We start from the raw sequence: 8024 nt of genomic DNA on the forward strand, positions 1-8024 counted from the left end.
ATTTTGGAAGACTCAGTGTAGTTCTAAACGTAGAGAGGAGTGGACGTTTTTGTAAACAATTGCTCACGAAACGAAGGAAAGGACTTTGGTAAGAGCAAGGCATTCCCAGGTAGTTCGTTGTAGGCTTTGTAGCTTTGGTTAATCATTGGCTAGCTTGAAAATGTCCCTCGAAGGGAATGCTGCGGTTACAGAATCTAAATTTTTTTAATTTTCTAAAATATTTTGTTGATTGGAAAGTCCTTCGAAGCTGGGAGGCCACTGTTTACTTTTGAAAAATTGACTTGCCTAGATTTTGTGAAAATGCTAATGCTATTGAGCGTATTAGTGGTGGGAGTCCACAAGCAGAAAGTTTATCGCAAGTGTAGTTTGCGCTACCGGGACTAAGAGGCCTGATGTGGACATCTGTTCTCTTTAAACCAACAACAACGACCTCTGACAGTCCTTTTCGACCTCAGGTAATGTGGCAAGGATCCAACTATCTCGATTGATTGTGCTCTAAATTCCAAAACTGAAAAGCATGATAGGCGCTTTTGAAAATTATTTTTATGGAGAAACAAATCCACAGTTATGTATGGGCACATATATTTAAAAATAAATCCGCACAGTGTTTTCGGGAATCTGTTCGATTTCACTTTTCAATCTGCGCGGTGATGTAAAAGCAATAACAAAAAAAAAAAAATACAAAACTCAAAACAAGCAAAGTTCCTTATAAAACAAGGAACCGGTCGTTAAAAGAATCAGGCAATAATTACTATCCAAGAATAAACTTAAAATTCAAGTGAGGGAAATCTGATAGCTATACTTGAGATAATACGGAACTGAAATGTCGCCTTTGCTGTCTGAAAAAGACTTGAAAAATTAGGGTTTATTTACTGGTTTTTCTCCATGGGGTGACATTGGTAATCAGCGGTCAAATACTCGTTGAATCAACATCACGACTGGAATAACCGTGATCACAGGTGAATTGCTTGCCTACTGAAAGGTACACGATAGCTTTTAGTGAGACCCAACTTGTATTTCTCAAATTTTTAAAGGTATGGGAATTAAAGTTAGAGCCAGTTTTTCGAAGAATAAAACCCGAGACTCCCCTGATTCTAACCGAGATTAGGTTAAAATTTGTTTAGTGGGCTTCCGTTTCTCTCTCTCTCTCTCTCTCTCTCTCTCTCTCTCTCTCTCTCTCTCTCTCTCTCTCTCTCTCTCTCTCCTCCTCTCACTTAGTTTTAGAGTTTCGAATGATGAAGCCAAGAAAATTTTTCAACATTAGTGATAGGTGGTTTGTGACATTTTTTCTTAACTTTTGACAGAAATTAGACATTTTCTTAACCTGTTAGTTGGTTTTACTTTTAAATCGCAGTAGGCCTAATATCATATGAATTACCTACCCGAAAGGTCAGAGAGTGGTCACACTCATGCTGATTTGCTCAATGGCCAAGAGTGATTATATAAGATTTGTATGTCATTAATGAGAGTCTGTATCCAGAGGCATTCAAAAGTTACTGATCTCTTGCTTAAGTAGCATCATTTGAAATTGTAAATTCATTACACTGAAAAATACTTTGAAATAGGTCTGGTATGAGAATACGTTTGCATGATTCGAGTTTAACTAGAAAGACGCTTTGATATTTGAGGAAATGAGCTATGAAAATGCTGTTGACAGAGTTTTTCATGAATAGCCAGAGATACTGACGTCTGAAAAAACTTAGTAAGGAGACTTATATATCAAAAGTGAAAGAAGTTGACTGTGCCTAAACTGCACTTTTTCGTCAATATAACGATTGCCCATCTAAAGGTGAATTCCCGCAATGAGCAGGTACCTCTAAGATACGTCATCGCCTAAGTAGTTACCCCAGGTGGGAGGCGACCCCACCCAGTTGGGGGTAGACCTTGTCTCTCTTGGCCTTGAGAATGTTAATGACTGGTTGAGGTAATTATCGTTAACGCAGTTATGTTAACTGAGGTGAAAAATTGTTTTTTAAAAAATCCAGTACGTTAAGTAGTTGAAATAAATGCTGCAAAATCTTGACTGACTTGATATTACAAATATCAACGTATTTTACGACACACTGCCTGCCATTATGTTGGAATATATCAATTGTGTACGGTTTCTGAACTGTAAGATAGTCAGAATCGTGTTTAATATCAGAAACTGGTAATATAATTATTGCTAGTTGCAGTAGGCATTATTGAATGATAGACATTTTTCCCGTTATGCCATGAAGGAAGAAATTTGAAAGTGATAGGGTGGACGATTGTTAATAATAGCTCAGTTCCTTTTGCCTGCAATATAACAAATTACAATATTATTTTCATTGTCCCATAGCTAAATAAATCGAAGAATTATATTATTTGGCGAGCCATTCATCTGTAATTTATATCGACATGTTCCTGATATATTATTAATCATATGTAATGAATTAATGTAGATAATTTTTTTTTTACAGACAAGGCTTCGCTTTTAAGCCTAAGCATAAGCCTAAGGCCGGTTCACTTCAAGTCGTTTCAATATATCCATAAATTCTATTTGATACAAGCCTGCCTCTCTCTCTCTCTCTCTCTCTCTCTCTCTCTCTCTCTCTCTCTCTCTCTCTCTCTCTCTCTCGTAAACCTGTTAACGCAATCCCTTACCAGAGAACTAAGATAAGTCTCTCAGTAAATCGGAAATATCACTTGGTCCATTATGGCGAGTTTATGGTTGATAATTTTTTTAATATTAAATTTACCATTTTTTTTTTTTGTAGTAAGTTAGTATCGTGAAATAAATCATATCCTTACAAATTCAGATTTACGAGAAAAATTCATATTGAGATCTTTCTAGCATATGAGAATTGCGAAATTGTTAGAGGGTTATAAATAGCAAACTTATGATAAAGCTAAGAGATATCTGAATGATTTAATATTCTAGTTTTTATAAATGTAATATTTTTTTTTAATCAAACTTGAGTGTTCGCGTAATTGAAACGGTTTGGCTTGTATCAGAGCGACTTTCTAGATGTATCGAAACGACTTCAAAACCAGGAACCAGAAACTAGGAACCAGTTAACAGGAACCATAGACCAAGGACCAGAGACTGGGAATCAAAAACCAGGAACTAGGAACCAGGGACCAGTTAACAGGAACCACAGACCAAGGACCAGGGATTTGGAACCCAAAACCAGGACCAGGAACCATGAACCAGGAAACCAGGGGCGAGGAATTAGTGTCGACGTGGAATACTCCTCAGCCCTCACGAAGTGGCAGGAATTAACCATTGTAATCGGTGAGTTTATTTTTGTATCTGGTTAAATAATCTTAAAAAACAAGTCCATTAATCTGTCGATAATTCAAGGGTGGATACTAGTGTGAATATATTCAAATTTAATAAGAAGGGGATAAATAATTTTTGCCATGAAAACGCTACAGAAGTTACTAAGGTTTTTTATGTATGTATATATAGTATATATATATATATATATATATATATATATATATATATATATATATATATATATATATATATATATATATATATATATATATATATATATATATTTAAAAAAAAGTAACAACAGTGAGACAGGAGTAGGTTAATCAAATTCCCAGGACTGAGGTCTAAACTTCTAACCCAAAGTGTCACTTTATATTGTAAAAACGCGATTAGGGTCAGAAACTGAACGCACTAGTTATTCCTTAAGGATATAATATGTATAAAAATGTATTGTCTCTATAAGACAGTCGACTCCACTTCACATTTGCACAGAACAATGTTCTCATAGACCCCATTCAATTCATCATCTCATTTTTGCTTCATATTGAATATTAGGTTCGTCTTATTGAATATTTGATATATAGTTATTTAGCCTATGCGTCTGACTTGTTTTTGCTGTTTTTGGTTGAGCTGGCATTACGCCAGCACGGGCTCTTGCTCATAGGGCAACCCGTAAGTGCCAAATCGACGATTTGAAGTGAGAAAAAACGGTAATGTACAGAGCACAAATAATGGTGTGATTATATGGTCGTGAGGTGAAACGTTGGACAGGTAGGATTGCAAACCCCTTTAAACCCTCGGGTACCCATCTGTGAGAGAGAGAGAGTAACAAGTCCTGGCGAGTCGTAGAAAGCCAGCACATCAATACCTTCTGCTCTTCCCCAATATCTATCAGATTTGGCTAAATGGTAGATACTATATTAATTCACCCTTGAATACTGTTGTTGCATCATACAACCTTACCTTATTGCACAGCGGTTAGTAGAATTCAGTTATGTTTTTTCTTGACACTCACTGCAGAATTTAATCACCCCTTTTGCCTTAATTATTGGTAAGCCTAAGATACAAAACAGAGCTGAGATCAAAAAAAGGTTCAGGACAAATTTAACTAAATATGAAGGTAAGTAAGGACCAAGAATTTTCCTGAGTTGTCTAAAGAGGAGAAAAACTTGAATTTTCTAGAATGTTTTAGGAAGGGTAGGAAAGAACTCGAACTTTCCTGAGTGACTTATGAAGGGGGGGAAAGAACTGGAGATGTCCAGTGCAGTTTAGGAGGGGAAGAAGGGAATTGGAAACTTCCAGTTTGATTTAGGAATGGGAGGAAGGAAATGGAACTTTACAGTGCGGTAATGAATAAACGGAAAAACTGGAGCTATCCATAGTGCTTGGGTATAAGTCTATCAATTCATTGCACAGATTTGCTGGGTTATTTTTTTATGTTTTAAGCATCAAAATACTGTACTTTTCCAATACCTTTGTTAGGGTTAAATTCAACTGTGACTGTACTGATAATGTATTCTTTTGCTTCTCAGGTCATGGGCGTTTTGTGGGATTGATCACGTCTAACTACAACAGAACAACTCGAAGTTTAGACCTTTCTGCGCCAATATAATGTGGCCAATTACTCGTGAATGGTAAGGGAGTGTGTATAACATAAATTTTTTTACCTAATCAGTGCTAAAAAGCATATGGCTTATGTACAATATATCAGAAAATTGCTATGGTACAGAAGAATATAGTTCGATTTTTGTTCACTCGTCTAGATTTTGGTAAAATGGAGGATATGTCCGTGAAAAAGCTTCGAGATTGCACAAGATAATGCGCACAGATCTGTTGCACAAGTCCTCTGAGCTTTCATGGAGAGATGGAAGTAATTTGTGTTACTCGTCATTATTTCAGCCAAATGCTGGATTTCTGTTTTCATGAATACAAAATATAAAGTTGAATATAGAATTAATCCAAAGGGGTATTGCTTTTGTGAATTATGGGTCTAATGACTAACTTGGAAAGAATGAATGCAATCACTAGTTTTGTTGGGAACCTGAAAGATCTGTGTTACTGTAATGCACAATTCGTAGGGATCTAATTGCTTTCAAAGTTTTTTTTTTTTTTTTTTTTTTACCAAATCACATTCGAAGTAACAAATTTTTGCGTAAAGCTACAGTACAGTAATTGTATTAAGAACCATGATTGATTAAACCTTTCTATAAGTGTGGTAAAATCTTTAGTGCTTAACAGCACTACATTCAAAAAGTCATTTTTACAGTGTGCTTTGTTGTAAAAGAAGTTGGTTTCCTCGACTCTGTAGCACTGAGGTGAGCTCTTAGTCAGGACATTCCAGGCTACATTTTCTAGCATATAATTAACTTTTATTAGTTATCCACCATTAAGTACATTAATTTTGCAATATAGTTTGTACTGAGATTTTTTCCCGTTTTAGCTTGTCACATTCCACAGTACGTTGCATTAAGTCAGGAGGTACGTAGAAGAACTATATCTTATTCAACTCATCAGCGGAAGGTTGAAGCCTTATCATTACGTATCCAAGCAAGTTTTACTTTCTACAGAGATTCGTTTCTTTGCAGGCTTATTGCTGGGTGAAATGAAAGCAAATTAAACGACTGGAAGTAATCTGATGGTGTACAAAGCAGGCAGAAGATTATGTACAACTCATGGGGATTTCTACAAATCGGAAATACTACAAGCTTTAAACGCATTACGAGGAGAAGACAATAGCCAAAATTACTGTTGCTGAAAAAACCACAAGAACACAGATTACGTCATCGAGATAACTCTGTAATGAAGAAAATGAGTCAGATTAAAGAAAGGTATTTCAAGAAATGATGGAAATGAATATAGAAATCCGGTGTGACAGGCTGTAGGTGCTAAGTATAAACTCTCCATCTGATGCTGTCTTAAGCGAGGATCGCCCAGGAGAAAAAATGGCTCCTTTAACTTAAACGTTAGAAAGTCATACGTTCACACAAAGATATTACAGATAATGACTATTAAAACTATGATAGTACTTTTCAAGTTTGTCATGAGCAAGTGTTACTTTATCAGAGTCATAACAGTGCCTGCTGACTGGCAAGTGTTAGTTTATCAGGGTCACAGCAGTGCCTATTGACCAGCAAGTCTTAGCTTACCAGGGTCATAACACTGCCTGTCAACCCAAAGTCGAGTACAGCTCAGCTTTGCTGCTCGTAATTTTTAGGTAGCAACTATAGAAGTCTTTGTCATATGAGATAGTTCACTGTGATCCAGGAGATTTATTTGATTACTGAAGCTTGCTACTGGATTAATGTTTCAGGATATATATATTTTCCACGTTCATTTCTTCTCAGTTTAATGTACTTATCAGGTACCTCAGTTTTATACAGGATGCATAGACTTGATTATACCTGAAGGACATATCAACTCAGTCTTAACTAATGAGCATTTAGTACCTAGAATTTTTATAAGTTCATTGTCAGGTAACATATAGGTCAGTATGTTTCAGGATCCGTAGTTGTCTTGCTAAGACTACTTATCACTCTTAATATCCGCTGTCAGTTCGTTCAGTAATATCAGGATACATAGTTTATTTTCCATTTTGAGTTTCTCTATCAGCTATTGGGCAGATAAGTGTTTTGGCATATTAACTTGAATTTCCTACCAGTTTAACAGTAGCTGTGATATTTCAAAATACTTTAGGGTATACAGTATACCCTTTTTATGAGTTTAGTATGTCAAGTACTGCAGTACATATCAAGATAGTTTTACTTTAATTTTAGATGACTACCAGCGCAACTATTTTTAGGTTACATAGTTTTTAATTAAAATTTCTTATCAGTTAAAAATTATCTGCCTAGTAGTTCTGTGTTTTTCAGGATATCTCGTGTTATCCAATGTCAGTTTGATACTTAGTTATAAGTAACTCAGTGTTTCCTGATACGTTGGCCATTTAGATTCCTTATTCAATATCAGCTATCTGGTGTGCTGCATAATACATGTTTCTTTGTTACACAAGATTCGTACAGTTTAATATTGGGTTTTAAAAAGTTTAGTTTATTTCAGGATACATAGCATATTTCTTTTTTGTTTTGTTTAAATATCTTACAAGTTTAATACAGCTGTGGTTCAGGATACAAAGTTGCCACCTGAATTCCTCATCAGCATTCCAGGATACATGGTTTTTACGTATAGTTTACCTTAGTTTAATATCAGCTATCAGGTAGTTCAGGATGTTTCAAGTTACATATTAAAAATAAATTTCTTATCGGTGTAATATCAGCTGTTAGTCATCGCTACATTTTGACAACGTGTTTTATATCGAGCAGTCATGTATGTTCAAAGATAGTTTTTTGCATTAACCTCGATTAATATTACTGGCAAGTAATTATTATTATTATTATTATTATTATTATTATTATTATTATTATTATTATTATTATTATTATTATTATTATTATTATTATTATTCAGAAGAAGAACCCAATTCGTATGGAACAAGCCAACAGAGGCCACTGACTTGAAATTCAAGCATCCAAAGAATATGGTGTTCTTTAGGAAGAAGTAAGAGGAGGTAGAGGGAAACACAGAAAAAAATGGGATCTCACGTATCAAAAGAAAATTAATAAATAGGTCAAATATGTATTAAAATGCAAGGAGAATAGTATTAGGGTAGTAATGCATTGCATCTTCGCTTGAACTTTTGAAGTTCCAATTGCATGACATCCTCAGGAAGACTGTTCCACAGTCCAACAGCGTGAGGAATAAAGGACCTCTGGAACTTTGGAGA

The 8024-nt window shown here is 35.2% G+C and overlaps 1 long non-coding RNA gene across 5 annotated transcripts; it reads left to right on the forward strand.

Annotated features, from left to right (window-relative positions):
* On the forward strand, positions 1 to 7696 carry LOC136847265 (uncharacterized). Of its 5 annotated transcripts, none has more exons than XR_010855683.1 (4): positions 1 to 88; positions 2442 to 3256; positions 4777 to 4878; positions 5830 to 7696. It is a non-coding gene; the product is annotated as an uncharacterized lncRNA (long non-coding RNA). The 5 variants fall into 5 exon arrangements; XR_010855686.1 differs by having other exon boundaries at positions 15 to 88; positions 2977 to 3256; XR_010855685.1 differs by having other exon boundaries at positions 35 to 109.
* Positions 7697 to 8024: the final 328 nt, after the last annotated feature.

The sequence above is a fragment of the Macrobrachium rosenbergii genome, chromosome 16, assembly GCF_040412425.1.
Source record: "Macrobrachium rosenbergii isolate ZJJX-2024 chromosome 16, ASM4041242v1, whole genome shotgun sequence".
Classification (NCBI taxonomy): Eukaryota; Metazoa; Arthropoda; class Malacostraca; order Decapoda; family Palaemonidae; genus Macrobrachium; species Macrobrachium rosenbergii.